Raw genomic sequence first — 17,181 nt, 5'->3', positions numbered from 1 at the left:
GAGTACTTATATGCTACCATTTCTTGCTATGAGAGAAAAAATATTCTCTTTTGTCTGGGATAAGCACGATTTTAGGTTTCGGATCACTTGAAGGCCTATTTGAAACCAAGGAGACATGGGTGATGGATTTCCGTGATGGCTTCTGTGCTCCAGTGGTGCAATCGGTCAGCGCGCGGTACTTATATGGCAGTATCTGTTGAGCAATGCCGAGGTTGTGAGTTCGAGCCTCACCTGGAGCATGCAGTTTCTTGCTTTTTGCCTTTATTCATGGAAAATGTAATCTGCACTTGCACCCTATGGCCTGAGAACTTTACAACAGGGCAATAAGCGCCCAAAGAAACTCAAGGTTCTTTCCTCAAGGGTGCTTGAATGAGCTGTCTTTCTGTTACACTGACCACATTCTTTAAATTGTGGACCAGAACAGATAAAGAAAATGTGCGCCTTCTACTTGATGAAAAGAGGTGTGGAGAGCTGCGACATGGCTTTTCTCTTTCAGAAAACTCATTCTTCTGACTTTGTAGCTCAAACCGCTTGCAATTCTGTAGCAAGTTTACAAGGGAAAATAAAAACAAAGATTTTGCCACCCTTACCTTGTAAAGTAAGAGAACGGATGACTTCTGAAAGAAAAAAAAAGTCTTTGCTGTCATCTAGCGAAAGCCCCAGTGGCCTAATGGATAAGGCACTGGCCTCCTAAGCCAGGGATTGTGGGTTCGAGTCCCATCTGGGGTGTTTGAGATCTAGCTTGACTCTTTCAAGTCACATCGAAAGCAAGGCTTTAGAATAAAACCTTTAGGACTTCCCTTTCCTGTTGCCTTAATTAATATGTCTGCCTTCTCCTAGTAGAACTCAGATTAGTTCAGCAGCATGCTATCAACTGAATGGAAACTTCTGCAAGATGGCTACAAGTCCTCTTGTCCAAAACCAAATCTCCTGCAATGTTTCTGCCAAACAATATGTTCAACTCCCCACAAAGGAAACGCTGCTTTCATTAGGAAAGAGCTTTGCATTTTCTCCGACATTCTCCAGACATCCCATTGTGGCATGCAAATCCGGTGGCCTAAAATCTTCAAGCAAAAAAGCCACCCTGACAAGTATCGTTGGTAAGCTTAATTTGCAGGAAGGCATTTTATGTCCTTTTTGTGCCAGTTTCAGAAATGTTTTTCCTGATGTATCAACATGTATACGAATAGCAATCAGAATCGCTCCTTAGAGGTGTGCTTCCTTTGCTTCATATGACATGGTGTTGTTGCATTTGTTGAGATTCACACTGATAGCCACTGCTTTGGGACACATTCAGAAGTCTTCTTGCCGCAAGCAGTCAGAAATAGAATCTGACGTGGATCGGCAGATTTTCTGAAAAATAGAGCATCAAAATGCTCAACACAGTTACTGGATAGTGGCATTTCAAATGTATTAACAACTCTTGTGTTTTATCTGGGTTTACCCACAAACGGACCTTGATCCAAAGGTACTTGGTATTACCTGCCACTTCTTGCTTTACAGTGGATATTTAGTAACTTTTCAAACATGCATGAATATATCCCTAACACGTCACGATAGCAGTTGCAATATCATTTTTTCTTTCAAAAAAGTTCTACTTTTATTTTTAAAATACTGTCCTTGAGCTCCAGTCAAGTGGATTTGGCGGTGTTTTTTTTTTTCTAGGAGTACTTATATGCTACCATTTCTTGCTATGAGAGAAAAAATATTCTCTTTTGTCTGGGATAAGCACGATTTTAGGTTTCGGATCGCTTGAAGGCCTATTTGAAACCAAGGAGACATGGGTGATGGATTTCCGTGATGGCTTCTGTGCTCCAGTGGCGCAATCGGTCAGCGCGTGGTACTTATATGGCAGTATCTGTTGAGCAATGCCGAGGTTGTGAGTTCGAACCTCACCTGGAGCATGCAGTTTCTTGCTTTTTGCCTTTACTCATGGAAAATGTAATCTGCACTTGCACCCTATGGCCTGAGAACTTTACAACAGGGCAATAAGCGCCCAAAGAAACTCAAGGTTTTTTCCTCAAGGGTGCTTGAATGAGCTGTCTTTCTGTTACACTGACCACATTCTTTAAATTGTGGACCAGAACAGATAAAGAAAATGTGCGCCTTCTACTTGATGAAAAGAGGTGTGGAGAGCTGCGACATGGCTTTTCTCTTTCAGAAAACTCATTCTTCTGACTTTGTAGCTCAAACCGCTTGCAATTCTGTAGCAAGTTTACAAGGGAAAATAAAAACAAAGATTTTGCCACCCTTACCTTGTAAAGTAAGAGAACGGATGACTTCTGAAAGAAAAAAAAAGTCTTTGCTGTCATCTAGCGAAAGCCCCAGTGTCCTAATTGATAAGGCACTGGCCGCCTAAGCCAGGGATTGTGGGTTGGAGTCCCATCTGGGGTGTTTGAGATCTTGCTTGACTCTTTCAAGTCACATCTAAAGCAAGGCTTTAGAATAAAACCTTTAGGACTTCCCTTTCCTGTTGCCTTAATTAATATGTGTGCCTTCTCCTAGTAGAACTCAGATTAGTTCAGCAGCATGCTATCAACTGAATGGAAACTTCTGCAAGATGGCTACAAGTCCTCTTGTCCAAAACCAAATCTCCTGCAATGTTTCTGCCAAACAATATGTTCAACTGCCCACAAAGGAAACGCTGCTTTTATTAGGAAAGAGCTTTGCATTTTCTCCGACATTCTCCAGACATCCCATTGTGGCATGCAAATCCGGTGGCCTAAAATCTTCAAGCAAAAAAGCCACCCTGACAAGTATCGTTGGTAAGCTTAATTTGCAGGAAGGCATTTTATGTCCTTTTTGTGCCAGTTTCAGAAATGTTTTTCCTGATGTATCAACATATATACGAATAGCAATCAGAATCGCTCCTTAGAGGTGTGCTTCCTTTGCTTCATATGACATGGTGTTGTTGCATTTGTTGAGATTCACACTGATAGCCACTGCTTTGGGACACATTCAGAAGTCTTCTTGCCGCAAGCAGTCAGAAATAGAATCTGACGTGGATCGGCAGATTTTCTGAAAAATAGAGCATCAAAATGCTCAACACAGTTGCTGGATAGTGGCATTTCAAATGTATTAACAACTCTTGTGTTTTATCTGGGTTTACCCACAAACGGACCTTGATCCAAAGGTACTTGGTATTACCTGCCACTTCTTGCTTTACAGTGGATATTTAGTATCTTTTCAAACATGCATGAATATATCCCTAACACGTCACGATAGCAGTTGCAATATCATTTTTTCTTTCAAAAAAGTTCTACTTTTATTTTTAAAATACTGTCCTTGAGCTCCAGTCAAGTGGATTTGGCGGTGTTTTTTTTTTTTTAGGAGTACTTATATGCTACCATTTCTTGCTATGAGAGAAAAAATATTCTCTTTTGTCTGGGATAAGCACGATTTTAGGTTTCGGATCACTTGAAGGCCTATTTGAAACCAAGGAGACATGGGTGATGGATTTCCGTGATGGCTTCTGTGCTCCAGTGGCGCAATCGGTCAGCGCGCGGTACTTATATGGCAGTATCTGTTGAGCAATGCCGAGGTTGTGAGTTCGAGCCTCACCTGGAGCATGCAGTTTCTTGCTTTTTGCCTTTATTCATGGAAAATGTAATCTGCACTTGCACCCTATGGCCTGAGAACTTTACAACAGGGCAATAAGCGCCCAAAGAAACTCAAGGTTCTTTCCTCAAGGGTGCTTGAATGAGCTGTCTTTCTGTTACACTGACCACATTCTTTAAATTGTGGACCAGAACAGATAAAGAAAATGTGCGCCTTCTACTTGATGAAAAGAGGTGTGGAGAGCTGTGACATGGCTTTTCTCTTTCAGAAAACTCATTCTTCTGACTTTGTAGCTCAAACCGCTTGCAATTCTGTAGCAAGTTTACAAGGGAAAATAAAAACAAAGATTTTGCCACCCTTACCTTGTAAAGTAAGAGAACGGATGACTTCTGAAAGAAAAAAAAAGTCTTTGCTGTCATCTAGCGAAAGCCCCAGTGGCCTAATGGATAAGGCACTGGCCTCCTAAGCCAGGGATTGTGGGTTCGAGTCCCATCTGGGGTGTTTGAGATCTAGCTTGACTCTTTCAAGTCACATCGAAAGCAAGGCTTTAGAATAAAACCTTTAGGACTTCCCTTTCCTGTTGCCTTAATTAATATGTCTGCCTTCTCCTAGTAGAACTCAGATTAGTTCAGCAGCATGCTATCAACTGAATGGAAACTTCTGCAAGATGGCTACAAGTCCTCTTGTCCAAAACCAAATCTCCTGCAATGTTTCTGCCAAACAATATGTTCAACTCCCCACAAAGGAAACGCTGCTTTCATTAGGAAAGAGCTTTGCATTTTCTCCGACATTCTCCAGACATCCCATTGTGGCATGCAAATCCGGTGGCCTAAAATCTTCAAGCAAAAAAGCCACCCTGACAAGTATCGTTGGTAAGCTTAATTTGCAGGAAGGCATTTTATGTCCTTTTTGTGCCAGTTTCAGAAATGTTTTTCCTGATGTATCAACATGTATACGAATAGCAATCAGAATCGCTCCTTAGAGGTGTGCTTCCTTTGCTTCATATGACATGGTGTTGTTGCATTTGTTGAGATTCACACTGATAGCCACTGCTTTGGGACACATTCAGAAGTCTTCTTGCCGCAAGCAGTCAGAAATAGAATCTGACGTGGATCGGCAGATTTTCTGAAAAATAGAGCATCAAAATGCTCAACACAGTTACTGGATAGTGGCATTTCAAATGTATTAACAACTCTTGTGTTTTATCTGGGTTTACCCACAAACGGACCTTGATCCAAAGGTACTTGGTATTACCTGCCACTTCTTGCTTTACAGTGGATATTTAGTAACTTTTCAAACATGCATGAATATATCCCTAACACGTCACGATAGCAGTTGCAATATCATTTTTTCTTTCAAAAAAGTTCTACTTTTATTTTTTAAATACTGTCCTTGAGCTCCAGTCAAGTGGATTTGGCGGTGTTTTTTTTTTTCTAGGAGTACTTATATGCTACCATTTCTTGCTATGAGAGAAAAAATATTCTCTTTTGTCTGGGATAAGCACGATTTTAGGTTTCGGATCACTTGAAGGCCTATTTGAAACCAAGGAGACATGGGTGATGGATTTCCGTGATGGCTTCTGTGCTCCAGTGGCGCAATCGGTCAGCGCGCGGTACTTATATGGCAGTATCTGTTGAGCAATGCCGAGGTTGTGAGTTCGAGCCTCACCTGGAGCATGCAGTTTCTTGCTTTTTGCCTTTATTCATGGAAAATGTAATCTGCACTTGCACCCTATGGCCTGAGAACTTTACAACAGGGCAATAAGCGCCCAAAGAAACTCAAGGTTCTTTCCTCAAGGGTGCTTGAATGAGCTGTCTTTCTGTTACACTGACCACATTCTTTAAATTGTGGACCAGAACAGATAAAGAAAATGTGCGCCTTCTACTTGATGAAAAGAGGTGTGGAGAGCTGCGACATGGCTTTTCTCTTTCAGAAAACTCATTCTTCTGACTTTGTAGCTCAAACCGCTTGCAATTCTGTAGCAAGTTTACAAGGGAAAATAAAAACAAAGATTTTGCCACCCTTACCTTGTAAAGTAAGAGAACGGATGACTTCTGAAAGAAAAAAAAAGTCTTTGCTGTCATCTAGCGAAAGCCCCAGTGGCCTAATGGATAAGGCACTGGCCTCCTAAGCCAGGGATTGTGGGTTCGAGTCCCATCTGGGGTGTTTGAGATCTAGCTTGACTCTTTCAAGTCACATCGAAAGCAAGGCTTTAGAATAAAACCTTTAGGACTTCCCTTTCCTGTTGCCTTAATTAATATGTCTGCCTTCTCCTAGTAGAACTCAGATTAGTTCAGCAGCATGCTATCAACTGAATGGAAACTTCTGCAAGATGGCTACAAGTCCTCTTGTCCAAAACCAAATCTCCTGCAATGTTTCTGCCAAACAATATGTTCAACTCCCCACAAAGGAAACGCTGCTTTCATTAGGAAAGAGCTTTGCATTTTCTCCGACATTCTCCAGACATCCCATTGTGGCATGCAAATCCGGTGGCCTAAAATCTTCAAGCAAAAAAGCCACCCTGACAAGTATCGTTGGTAAGCTTAATTTGCAGGAAGGCATTTTATGTCCTTTTTGTGCCAGTTTCAGAAATGTTTTTCCTGATGTATCAACATGTATACGAATAGCAATCAGAATCGCTCCTTAGAGGTGTGCTTCCTTTGCTTCATATGACATGGTGTTGTTGCATTTGTTGAGATTCACACTGATAGCCACTGCTTTGGGACACATTCAGAAGTCTTCTTGCCGCAAGCAGTCAGAAATAGAATCTGACGTGGATCGGCAGATTTTCTGAAAAATAGAGCATCAAAATGCTCAACACAGTTACTGGATAGTGGCATTTCAAATGTATTAACAACTCTTGTGTTTTATCTGGGTTTACCCACAAACGGACCTTGATCCAAAGGTACTTGGTATTACCTGCCACTTCTTGCTTTACAGTGGATATTTAGTAACTTTTCAAACATGCATGAATATATCCCTAACACGTCACGATAGCAGTTGCAATATCATTTTTTCTTTCAAAAAAGTTCTACTTTTATTTTTTAAATACTGTCCTTGAGCTCCAGTCAAGTGGATTTGGCGGTGTTTTTTTTTTTCTAGGAGTACTTATATGCTACCATTTCTTGCTATGAGAGAAAAAATATTCTCTTTTGTCTGGGATAAGCACGATTTTAGGTTTCGGATCACTTGAAGGCCTATTTGAAACCAAGGAGACATGGGTGATGGATTTCCGTGATGGCTTCTGTGCTCCAGTGGCGCAATCGGTCAGCGCGCGGTACTTATATGGCAGTATCTGTTGAGCAATGCCGAGGTTGTGAGTTCGAGCCTCACCTGGAGCATGCAGTTTCTTGCTTTTTGCCTTTATTCATGGAAAATGTAATCTGCACTTGCACCCTATGGCCTGAGAACTTTACAACAGGGCAATAAGCGCCCAAAGAAACTCAAGGTTCTTTCCTCAAGGGTGCTTGAATGAGCTGTCTTTCTGTTACACTGACCACATTCTTTAAATTGTGGACCAGAACAGATAAAGAAAATGTGCGCCTTCTACTTGATGAAAAGAGGTGTGGAGAGCTGCGACATGGCTTTTCTCTTTCAGAAAACTCATTCTTCTGACTTTGTAGCTCAAACCGCTTGCAATTCTGTAGCAAGTTTACAAGGGAAAATAAAAACAAAGATTTTGCCACCCTTACCTTGTAAAGTAAGAGAACGGATGACTTCTGAAAGAAAAAAAAAGTCTTTGCTGTCATCTAGCGAAAGCCCCAGTGGCCTAATGGATAAGGCACTGGCCTCCTAAGCCAGGGATTGTGGGTTCGAGTCCCATCTGGGGTGTTTGAGATCTAGCTTGACTCTTTCAAGTCACATCGAAAGCAAGGCTTTAGAATAAAACCTTTAGGACTTCCCTTTCCTGTTGCCTTAATTAATATGTCTGCCTTCTCCTAGTAGAACTCAGATTAGTTCAGCAGCATGCTATCAACTGAATGGAAACTTCTGCAAGATGGCTACAAGTCCTCTTGTCCAAAACCAAATCTCCTGCAATGTTTCTGCCAAACAATATGTTCAACTCCCCACAAAGGAAACGCTGCTTTCATTAGGAAAGAGCTTTGCATTTTCTCCGACATTCTCCAGACATCCCATTGTGGCATGCAAATCCGGTGGCCTAAAATCTTCAAGCAAAAAAGCCACCCTGACAAGTATCGTTGGTAAGCTTAATTTGCAGGAAGGCATTTTATGTCCTTTTTGTGCCAGTTTCAGAAATGTTTTTCCTGATGTATCAACATGTATACGAATAGCAATCAGAATCGCTCCTTAGAGGTGTGCTTCCTTTGCTTCATATGACATGGTGTTGTTGCATTTGTTGAGATTCACACTGATAGCCACTGCTTTGGGACACATTCAGAAGTCTTCTTGCCGCAAGCAGTCAGAAATAGAATCTGACGTGGATCGGCAGATTTTCTGAAAAATAGAGCATCAAAATGCTCAACACAGTTACTGGATAGTGGCATTTCAAATGTATTAACAACTCTTGTGTTTTATCTGGGTTTACCCACAAACGGACCTTGATCCAAAGGTACTTGGTATTACCTGCCACTTCTTGCTTTACAGTGGATATTTAGTAACTTTTCAAACATGCATGAATATATCCCTAACACGTCACGATAGCAGTTGCAATATCATTTTTTCTTTCAAAAAAGTTCTACTTTTATTTTTAAAATACTGTCCTTGAGCTCCAGTCAAGTGGATTTGGCGGTGTTTTTTTTTTTCTAGGAGTACTTATATGCTACCATTTCTTGCTATGAGAGAAAAAATATTCTCTTTTGTCTGGGATAAGCACGATTTTAGGTTTCGGATCGCTTGAAGGCCTATTTGAAACCAAGGAGACATGGGTGATGGATTTCCGTGATGGCTTCTGTGCTCCAGTGGCGCAATCGGTCAGCGCGTGGTACTTATATGGCAGTATCTGTTGAGCAATGCCGAGGTTGTGAGTTCGAACCTCACCTGGAGCATGCAGTTTCTTGCTTTTTGCCTTTACTCATGGAAAATGTAATCTGCACTTGCACCCTATGGCCTGAGAACTTTACAACAGGGCAATAAGCGCCCAAAGAAACTCAAGGTTCTTTCCTCAAGGGTGCTTGAATGAGCTGTCTTTCTGTTACACTGACCACATTCTTTAAATTGTGGACCAGAACAGATAAAGAAAATGTGCGCCTTCTACTTGATGAAAAGAGGTGTGGAGAGCTGCGACATGGCTTCTCTTTCAGAAAACTCATTCTTCTGACTTTGTAGCTCAAACCGCTTGCAATTCTGTAGCAAGTTTACAAGGGAAAATAAAAACAAAGATTTTGCCACCCTTACCTTGTAAAGTAAGAGAACGGAGAACGGAGCTCCAGTCAAGTGGATTTGGCGGTGTTTTTTTTTTCTAGGAGTACTTATATGCTACCATTTCTTGCTATGAGAGAAAAAATATTCTCTTTTGTCTGGGATAAGCACGATTTTAGGTTTCGGATCACTTGAAGGCCTATTTGAAACCAAGGAGACATGGGTGATGGATTTCCGTGATGGCTTCTGTGCTCCAGTGGCGCAATCGGTCAGCGCGCGGTACTTATATGGCAGTATCTGTTGAGCAATGCCGAGGTTGTGAGTTCGAGCCTCACCTGGAGCATGCAGTTTCTTGCTTTTTGCCTTTATTCATGGAAAATGTAATCTGCACTTGCACCCTATGGCCTGAGAACTTTACAACAGGGCAATAAGCGCCCAAAGAAACTCAAGGTTCTTTCCTCAAGGGTGCTTGAATGAGCTGTCTTTCTGTTACACTGACCACATTCTTTAAATTGTGGACCAGAACAGATAAAGAAAATGTGCGCCTTCTACTTGATGAAAAGAGGTGTGGAGAGCTGCGACATGGCTTTTCTCTTTCAGAAAACTCATTCTTCTGACTTTGTAGCTCAAACCGCTTGCAATTCTGTAGCAAGTTTACAAGGGAAAATAAAAACAAAGATTTTGCCACCCTTACCTTGTAAAGTAAGAGAACGGATGACTTCTGAAAGAAAAAAAAAAAAAGTCTTTGCTGTCATCTAGCGAAAGCCCCAGTGGCCTAATGGATAAGGCACTGGCCTCCTAAGCCAGGGATTGTGGGTTCGAGTCCCACTCTGGGGTGTTTGAGATCTAGCTTGACTCTTTCAAGTCACATCGAAAGCAAGGCTTTAGAATAAAACCTTTAGGACTTCCCTTTCCTGTTGCCTTAATTAATATGTCTGCCTTCTCCTAGTAGAACTCAGATTAGTTCAGCAGCATGCTATCAACTGAATGGAAACTTCTGCAAGATGGCTACAAGTCCTCTTGTCCAAAACCAAATCTCCTGCAATGTTTCTGCCAAACAATATGTTCAACTCCCCACAAAGGAAACGCTGCTTTCATTAGGAAAGAGCTTTGCATTTTCTCCGACATTCTCCAGACATCCCATTGTGGCATGCAAATCCGGTGGCCTAAAATCTTCAAGCAAAAAAGCCACCCTGACAAGTATCGTTGGTAAGCTTAATTTGCAGGAAGGCATTTTATGTCCTTTTTGTGCCAGTTTCAGAAATGTTTTTCCTGATGTATCAACATGTATACGAATAGCAATCAGAATCGCTCCTTAGAGGTGTGCTTCCTTTGCTTCATATGACATGGTGTTGTTGCATTTGTTGAGATTCACACTGATAGCCACTGCTTTGGGACACATTCAGAAGTCTTCTTGCCGCAAGCAGTCAGAAATAGAATCTGACGTGGATCGGCAGATTTTCTGAAAAATAGAGCATCAAAATGCTCAACACAGTTACTGGATAGTGGCATTTCAAATGTATTAACAACTCTTGTGTTTTATCTGGGTTTACCCACAAACGGACCTTGATCCAAAGGTACTTGGTATTACCTGCCACTTCTTGCTTTACAGTGGATATTTAGTAACTTTTCAAACATGCATGAATATATCCCTAACACGTCACGATAGCAGTTGCAATATCATTTTTTCTTTCAAAAAAGTTCTAATTTTTTTTTTTTAAATACTGTCCTTGAGCTCCAGTCAAGTGGATTTGGCGGTGTTTTTTTTTTCTAGGAGTACTTATATGCTACCATTTCTTGCTATGAGAGAAAAAATATTCTCTTTTGTCTGGGATAAGCACGATTTTAGGTTTCGGATCACTTGAAGGCCTATTTGAAACCAAGGAGACATGGGTGATGGATTTCCGTGATGGCTTCTGTGCTCCAGTGGCGCAATCGGTCAGCGCGCGGTACTTATATGGCAGTATCTGTTGAGCAATGCCGAGGTTGTGAGTTCGAACCTCACCTGGAGCATGCAGTTTCTTGCTTTTTGCCTTTACTCATGGAAAATGTAATCTGCACTTGCACCCTATGGCCTGAGAACTTTACAACAGGGCAATAAGCGCCCAAAGAAACTCAAGGTTCTTTCCTCAAGGGTGCTTGAATGAGCTGTCTTTCTGTTACACTGACCACATTCTTTAAATTGTGGACCAGAACAGATAAAGAAAATGTGCGCCTTCTACTTGATGAAAAGAGGTGTGGAGAGCTGCGACATGGCTTTTCTCTTTCAGAAAACTCATTCTTCTGACTTTGTAGCTCAAACCGCTTGCAATTCTGTAGCAAGTTTACAAGGGAAAATAAAAACAAAGATTTTGCCACCCTTACCTTGTAAAGTAAGAGAACGGAGAACGGAGCTCCAGTCAAGTGGATTTGGCGGTGTTTTTTTTTTCTAGGAGTACTTATATGCTACCATTTCTTGCTATGAGAGAAAAAATATTCTCTTTTGTCTGGGATAAGCACGATTTTAGGTTTCGGATCACTTGAAGGCCTATTTGAAACCAAGGAGACATGGATGATGGATTTCCGTGATGGCTTCTGTGCTCCTGTGGCGCAATCGGTCAGCGCGTGGTACTTATATGGCAGTATCTGTTGAGCAATGCCGAGGTTGTGAGTTCGAACCTCACCTGGAGCATGCAGTTTCTTGCTTTTTGCCTTTACTCATGGAAAATGTAATCTGCACTTGCACCCTATGGCCTGAGAACTTTACAACAGGGCAATAAGCGCCCAAAGAAACTCAAGGTTCTTTCCTCAAGGGTGCTTGAATGAGCTGTCTTTCTGTTACACTGACCACATTCTTTAAATTGTGGACCAGAACAGATAAAGAAAATGTGCGCCTTCTACTTGATGAAAAGAGGTGTGGAGAGCTGCGACATGGCTTTTCTCTTTCAGAAAACTCATTCTTCTGACTTTGTAGCTCAAACCGCTTGCAATTCTGTAGCAAGTTTACAAGGGAAAATAAAAACAAAGATTTTGCCACCCTTACCTTGTAAAGTAAGAGAACGGAGAACGGAGCTCCAGTCAAGTGGATTTGGCGGTGTTTTTTTTTTTCTAGGAGTACTTATATGCTACCATTTCTTGCTATGAGAGAAAAAATATTCTCTTTTGTCTGGGATAAGCACGATTTTAGGTTTCGGATCACTTGAAGGCCTATTTGAAACCAAGGAGACATGGGTGATGGATTTCCGTGATGGCTTCTGTGCTCCAGTGGCGCAATCGGTCAGCGCGCGGTACTTATATGGCAGTATCTGTTGAGCAATGCCGAGGTTGTGAGTTCGAGCCTCACCTGGAGCATGCAGTTTCTTGCTTTTTGCCTTTATTCATGGAAAATGTAATCTGCACTTGCACCCTATGGCCTGAGAACTTTACAACAGGGCAATAAGCGCCCAAAGAAACTCAAGGTTCTTTCCTCAAGGGTGCTTGAATGAGCTGTCTTTCTGTTACACTGACCACATTCTTTAAATTGTGGACCAGAACAGATAAAGAAAATGTGCGCCTTCTACTTGATGAAAAGAGGTGTGGAGAGCTGCGACATGGCTTTTCTCTTTCAGAAAACTCATTCTTCTGACTTTGTAGCTCAAACCGCTTGCAATTCTGTAGCAAGTTTACAAGGGAAAATAAAAACAAAGATTTTGCCACCCTTACCTTGTAAAGTAAGAGAACGGATGACTTCTGAAAGAAAAAAAAAGTCTTTGCTGTCATCTAGCGAAAGCCCCAGTGGCCTAATGGATAAGGCACTGGCCTCCTAAGCCAGGGATTGTGGGTTCGAGTCCCATCTGGGGTGTTTGAGATCTAGCTTGACTCTTTCAAGTCACATCGAAAGCAAGGCTTTAGAATAAAACCTTTAGGACTTCCCTTTCCTGTTGCCTTAATTAATATGTCTGCCTTCTCCTAGTAGAACTCAGATTAGTTCAGCAGCATGCTATCAACTGAATGGAAACTTCTGCAAGATGGCTACAAGTCCTCTTGTCCAAAACCAAATCTCCTGCAATGTTTCTGCCAAACAATATGTTCAACTCCCCACAAAGGAAACGCTGCTTTCATTAGGAAAGAGCTTTGCATTTTCTCCGACATTCTCCAGACATCCCATTGTGGCATGCAAATCCGGTGGCCTAAAATCTTCAAGCAAAAAAGCCACCCTGACAAGTATCGTTGGTAAGCTTAATTTGCAGGAAGGCATTTTATGTCCTTTTTGTGCCAGTTTCAGAAATGTTTTTCCTGATGTATCAACATGTATACGAATAGCAATCAGAATCGCTCCTTAGAGGTGTGCTTCCTTTGCTTCATATGACATGGTGTTGTTGCATTTGTTGAGATTCACACTGATAGCCACTGCTTTGGGACACATTCAGAAGTCTTCTTGCCGCAAGCAGTCAGAAATAGAATCTGACGTGGATCGGCAGATTTTCTGAAAAATAGAGCATCAAAATGCTCAACACAGTTACTGGATAGTGGCATTTCAAATGTATTAACAACTCTTGTGTTTTATCTGGGTTTACCCACAAACGGACCTTGATCCAAAGGTACTTGGTATTACCTGCCACTTCTTGCTTTACAGTGGATATTTAGTAACTTTTCAAACATGCATGAATATATCCCTAACACGTCACGATAGCAGTTGCAATATCATTTTTTCTTTCAAAAAAGTTCTACTTTTATTTTTAAAATACTGTCCTTGAGCTCCAGTCAAGTGGATTTGGCGGTGTTTTTTTTTTTCTAGGAGTACTTATATGCTACCATTTCTTGCTATGAGAGAAAAAATATTCTCTTTTGTCTGGGATAAGCACGATTTTAGGTTTCGGATCACTTGAAGGCCTATTTGAAACCAAGGAGACATGGGTGATGGATTTCCGTGATGGCTTCTGTGCTCCAGTGGCGCAATCGGTCAGCGCGCGGTACTTATATGGCAGTATCTGTTGAGCAATGCCGAGGTTGTGAGTTCGAACCTCACCTGGAGCATGCAGTTTCTTGCTTTTTGCCTTTACTCATGGAAAATGTAATCTGCACTTGCACCCTATGGCCTGACAACTTTACAACAGGGCAATAAGCGCCCAAAGAAACTCAAGGTTCTTTCCTCAAGGGTGCTTGAATGAGCTGTCTTTCTGTTACACTGACCACATTCTTTAAATTGTGGACCAGAACAGATAAAGAAAATGTGTGCCTTCTACTTGATGAAAAGAGGTGTGGAGAGCTGCGACATGGCTTTTCTCTTTCAGAAAACTCATTCTTCTGACTTTGTAGCTCAAACCGCTTGCAATTCTGTAGCAAGTTTACAAGGGAAAATAAAAACAAAGATTTTGCCACCCTTACCTTGTAAAGTAAGAGAACGGAGAACGGAGCTCCAGTCAAGTGGATTTGGCGGTGTTTTTTTTTTCTAGGAGTACTTATATGCTACCATTTCTTGCTATGAGAGAAAAAATATTCTCTTTTGTCTGGGATAAGCACGATTTTAGGTTTCGGATCACTTGAAGGCCTATTTGAAACCAAGGAGACATGGGTGATGGAATTCCGTGATGGCTTCTGTGCTCCAGTGGCGCAATCGGTCAGCGCGCGGTACTTATATGGCAGTATCTGTTGAGCAATGCCGAGGTTGTGAGTTCGAGCCTCACCTGGAGCATGCAGTTTCTTGCTTTTTGCCTTTATTCATGGAAAATGTAATCTGCACTTGCACCCTATGGCCTGAGAACTTTACAACAGGGCAATAAGCGCCCAAAGAAACTCAAGGTTCTTTCCTCAAGGGTGCTTGAATGAGCTGTCTTTCTGTTACACTGACCACATTCTTTAAATTGTGGACCAGAACAGATAAAGAAAATGTGCGCCTTCTACTTGATGAAAAGAGGTGTGGAGAGCTGCGACATGGCTTTTCTCTTTCAGAAAACTCATTCTTCTGACTTTGTAGCTCAAACCGCTTGCAATTCTGTAGCAAGTTTACAAGGGAAAATAAAAACAAAGATTTTGCCACCCTTACCTTGTAAAGTAAGAGAACGGAGAACGGAGCTCCAGTCAAGTGGATTTGGCGGTGTTTTTTTTTTTCTAGGAGTACTTATATGCTACCATTTCTTGCTATGAGAGAAAAAATATTCTCTTTTGTCTGGGATAAGCACGATTTTAGGTTTCGGATCACTTGAAGGCCTATTTGAAACCAAGGAGACATGGGTGATGGATTTCCGTGATGGCTTCTGTGCTCCAGTGGTGCAATCGGTCAGCGCGCGGTACTTATATGGCAGTATCTGTTGAGCAATGCCGAGGTTGTGAGTTCGAGCCTCACCTGGAGCATGCAGTTTCTTGCTTTTTGCCTTTATTCATGGAAAATGTAATCTGCACTTGCACCCTATGGCCTGAGAACTTTACAACAGGGCAATAAGCGCCCAAAGAAACTCAAGGTTCTTTCCTCAAGGGTGCTTGAATGAGCTGTCTTTCTGTTACACTGACCACATTCTTTAAATTGTGGACCAGAACAGATAAAGAAAATGTGCGCCTTCTACTTGATGAAAAGAGGTGTGGAGAGCTGCGACATGGCTTTTCTCTTTCAGAAAACTCATTCTTCTGACTTTGTAGCTCAAACCGCTTGCAATTCTGTAGCAAGTTTACAAGGGAAAATAAAAACAAAGATTTTGCCACCCTTACCTTGTAAAGTAAGAGAACGGATGACTTCTGAAAGAAAAAAAAAGTCTTTGCTGTCATCTAGCGAAAGCCCCAGTGGCCTAATGGATAAGGCACTGGCCTCCTAAGCCAGGGATTGTGGGTTCGAGTCCCATCTGGGGTGTTTGAGATCTAGCTTGACTCTTTCAAGTCACATCGAAAGCAAGGCTTTAGAATAAAACCTTTAGGACTTCCCTTTACTGTTGCCTTAATTAATATGTCTGCCTTCTCCTAGTAGAACTCAGATTAGTTCAGCAGCATGCTATCAACTGAATGGAAACTTCTGCAAGATGGCTACAAGTCCTCTTGTCCAAAACCAAATCTCCTGCAATGTTTCTGCCAAACAATATGTTCAACTCCCCACAAAGGAAACGCTGCTTTCATTAGGAAAGAGCTTTGCATTTTCTCCGACATTCTCCAGACATCCCATTGTGGCATGCAAATCCGGTGGCCTAAAATCTTCAAGCAAAAAAGCCACCCTGACAAGTATCGTTGGTAAGCTTAATTTGCAGGAAGGCATTTTATGTCCTTTTTGTGCCAGTTTCAGAAATGTTTTTCCTGATGTATCAACATGTATACGAATAGCAATCAGAATCGCTCCTTAGAGGTGTGCTTCCTTTGCTTCATATGACATGGTGTTGTTGCATTTGTTGAGATTCACACTGATAGCCACTGCTTTGGGACACATTCAGAAGTCTTCTTGCCGCAAGCAGTCAGAAATAGAATCTGACGTGGATCGGCAGATTTTCTGAAAAATAGAGCATCAAAATGCTCAACACAGTTACTGGATAGTGGCATTTCAAATGTATTAACAACTCTTGTGTTTTATCTGGGTTTACCCACAAACGGACCTTGATCCAAAGGTACTTGGTATTACCTGCCACTTCTTGCTTTACAGTGGATATTTAGTAACTTTTCAAACATGCATGAATATATCCCTAACACGTCACGATAGCAGTTGCAATATCATTTTTTCTTTCAAAAAAGTTCTACTTTTATTTTTAAAATACTGTCCTTGAGCTCCAGTCAAGTGGATTTGGCGGTGTTTTTTTTTTTTTAGGAGTACTTATATGCTACCATTTCTTGCTATGAGAGAAAAAATATTCTCTTTTGTCTGGGATAAGCACGATTTTAGGTTTTGGATCACTTGAAGGCCTATTTGAAACCAAGGAGACATGGGTGATGGATTTCCGTGATGGCTTCTGTGCTCCAGTGGCGCAATCGGTCAGCGCGCGGTACTTATATGGCAGTATCTGTTGAGCAATGCCGAGGTTGTGAGTTCGAGCCTCACCTGGAGCATGCAGTTTCTTGCTTTTTGCCTTTATTCATGGAAAATGTAATCTGCGCTTGCACCCTATGGCCTGAGAACTTTACAACAGGGCAATAAGCGCCCAAAGAAACTCAAGGTTCTTTCCTCAAGGGTGCTTGAATGAGCTGTCTTTCTGTTACACTGACCACATTCTTTAAATTGTGGACCAGAACAGATAAAGAAAATGTGCGCCTTCTTCTTGATGAAAAGAGGTGTGGAGAGCTGCGACATGGCTTTTCTCTTTCAGAAAACTCATTCTTCTGACTTTGTAGCTCAAACCGCTTGCAATTCTGTAGCAAGTTTACAAGGGAAAATAA

At 41.6% G+C, this 17,181-nt stretch overlaps 19 non-coding genes across 19 annotated transcripts; all 19 read left to right on the top strand.

The window, feature by feature from the left end:
- The first annotated feature begins 656 nt into the window (after positions 1-656).
- TRNAR-CCU (transfer RNA arginine (anticodon CCU)) lies at positions 657-729 on the top strand. The gene has a single exon. It is a non-coding gene; the product is annotated as a tRNA-Arg (tRNA).
- A 1,082-nt stretch (positions 730-1,811) lies between these two features.
- Positions 1,812-1,904, top strand: TRNAI-UAU (transfer RNA isoleucine (anticodon UAU)). Its single transcript is given in 2 exon segments — positions 1,812-1,849; positions 1,869-1,904. It is a non-coding gene; the product is annotated as a tRNA-Ile (tRNA).
- A 1,572-nt stretch (positions 1,905-3,476) lies between these two features.
- TRNAI-UAU (transfer RNA isoleucine (anticodon UAU)) lies at positions 3,477-3,569 on the top strand. The gene is given in 2 exon segments: positions 3,477-3,514; positions 3,534-3,569. It is a non-coding gene; the product is annotated as a tRNA-Ile (tRNA).
- A 417-nt stretch (positions 3,570-3,986) lies between these two features.
- TRNAR-CCU (transfer RNA arginine (anticodon CCU)) lies at positions 3,987-4,059 on the top strand. Its single transcript has one exon. It is a non-coding gene; the product is annotated as a tRNA-Arg (tRNA).
- Positions 4,060-5,141: 1,082 nt separating this feature from the next.
- On the top strand, positions 5,142-5,234 carry TRNAI-UAU (transfer RNA isoleucine (anticodon UAU)). Its single transcript is given in 2 exon segments — positions 5,142-5,179; positions 5,199-5,234. It is a non-coding gene; the product is annotated as a tRNA-Ile (tRNA).
- A 417-nt stretch (positions 5,235-5,651) lies between these two features.
- On the top strand, positions 5,652-5,724 carry TRNAR-CCU (transfer RNA arginine (anticodon CCU)). The gene has a single exon. It is a non-coding gene; the product is annotated as a tRNA-Arg (tRNA).
- A 1,082-nt stretch (positions 5,725-6,806) lies between these two features.
- On the top strand, positions 6,807-6,899 carry TRNAI-UAU (transfer RNA isoleucine (anticodon UAU)). Its single transcript is given in 2 exon segments — positions 6,807-6,844; positions 6,864-6,899. It is a non-coding gene; the product is annotated as a tRNA-Ile (tRNA).
- Positions 6,900-7,316: 417 nt separating this feature from the next.
- On the top strand, positions 7,317-7,389 carry TRNAR-CCU (transfer RNA arginine (anticodon CCU)). Its single transcript has one exon. It is a non-coding gene; the product is annotated as a tRNA-Arg (tRNA).
- A 1,082-nt stretch (positions 7,390-8,471) lies between these two features.
- On the top strand, positions 8,472-8,564 carry TRNAI-UAU (transfer RNA isoleucine (anticodon UAU)). The gene is given in 2 exon segments: positions 8,472-8,509; positions 8,529-8,564. It is a non-coding gene; the product is annotated as a tRNA-Ile (tRNA).
- Positions 8,565-9,127: 563 nt separating this feature from the next.
- TRNAI-UAU (transfer RNA isoleucine (anticodon UAU)) lies at positions 9,128-9,220 on the top strand. Its single transcript is given in 2 exon segments — positions 9,128-9,165; positions 9,185-9,220. It is a non-coding gene; the product is annotated as a tRNA-Ile (tRNA).
- A 421-nt stretch (positions 9,221-9,641) lies between these two features.
- On the top strand, positions 9,642-9,715 carry TRNAR-CCU (transfer RNA arginine (anticodon CCU)). The gene has a single exon. It is a non-coding gene; the product is annotated as a tRNA-Arg (tRNA).
- Positions 9,716-10,797: 1,082 nt separating this feature from the next.
- TRNAI-UAU (transfer RNA isoleucine (anticodon UAU)) lies at positions 10,798-10,890 on the top strand. The gene is given in 2 exon segments: positions 10,798-10,835; positions 10,855-10,890. It is a non-coding gene; the product is annotated as a tRNA-Ile (tRNA).
- Positions 10,891-11,455: 565 nt separating this feature from the next.
- Positions 11,456-11,548, top strand: TRNAI-UAU (transfer RNA isoleucine (anticodon UAU)). The gene is given in 2 exon segments: positions 11,456-11,493; positions 11,513-11,548. It is a non-coding gene; the product is annotated as a tRNA-Ile (tRNA).
- Positions 11,549-12,114: 566 nt separating this feature from the next.
- TRNAI-UAU (transfer RNA isoleucine (anticodon UAU)) lies at positions 12,115-12,207 on the top strand. Its single transcript is given in 2 exon segments — positions 12,115-12,152; positions 12,172-12,207. It is a non-coding gene; the product is annotated as a tRNA-Ile (tRNA).
- A 417-nt stretch (positions 12,208-12,624) lies between these two features.
- Positions 12,625-12,697, top strand: TRNAR-CCU (transfer RNA arginine (anticodon CCU)). The gene has a single exon. It is a non-coding gene; the product is annotated as a tRNA-Arg (tRNA).
- Positions 12,698-13,779: 1,082 nt separating this feature from the next.
- TRNAI-UAU (transfer RNA isoleucine (anticodon UAU)) lies at positions 13,780-13,872 on the top strand. Its single transcript is given in 2 exon segments — positions 13,780-13,817; positions 13,837-13,872. It is a non-coding gene; the product is annotated as a tRNA-Ile (tRNA).
- Positions 13,873-14,437: 565 nt separating this feature from the next.
- TRNAI-UAU (transfer RNA isoleucine (anticodon UAU)) lies at positions 14,438-14,530 on the top strand. The gene is given in 2 exon segments: positions 14,438-14,475; positions 14,495-14,530. It is a non-coding gene; the product is annotated as a tRNA-Ile (tRNA).
- Positions 14,531-15,606: 1,076 nt separating this feature from the next.
- On the top strand, positions 15,607-15,679 carry TRNAR-CCU (transfer RNA arginine (anticodon CCU)). The gene has a single exon. It is a non-coding gene; the product is annotated as a tRNA-Arg (tRNA).
- Positions 15,680-16,761: 1,082 nt separating this feature from the next.
- Positions 16,762-16,854, top strand: TRNAI-UAU (transfer RNA isoleucine (anticodon UAU)). The gene is given in 2 exon segments: positions 16,762-16,799; positions 16,819-16,854. It is a non-coding gene; the product is annotated as a tRNA-Ile (tRNA).
- The last annotated feature ends 327 nt before the right edge of the window (positions 16,855-17,181 follow it).

Source organism: Lithobates pipiens, unplaced genomic scaffold, assembly GCF_037356315.1.
Source record: "Lithobates pipiens isolate NorthernLeopardFrog02 unplaced genomic scaffold, aLitPip1_a1.2 Scaffold_8, whole genome shotgun sequence".
Taxonomy (NCBI): Eukaryota; Metazoa; Chordata; class Amphibia; order Anura; family Ranidae; genus Lithobates; species Lithobates pipiens.
The sequence above is the reverse complement of the archived record's forward strand: the minus strand, read 5'-3'. Positions and strand labels throughout refer to the sequence as shown.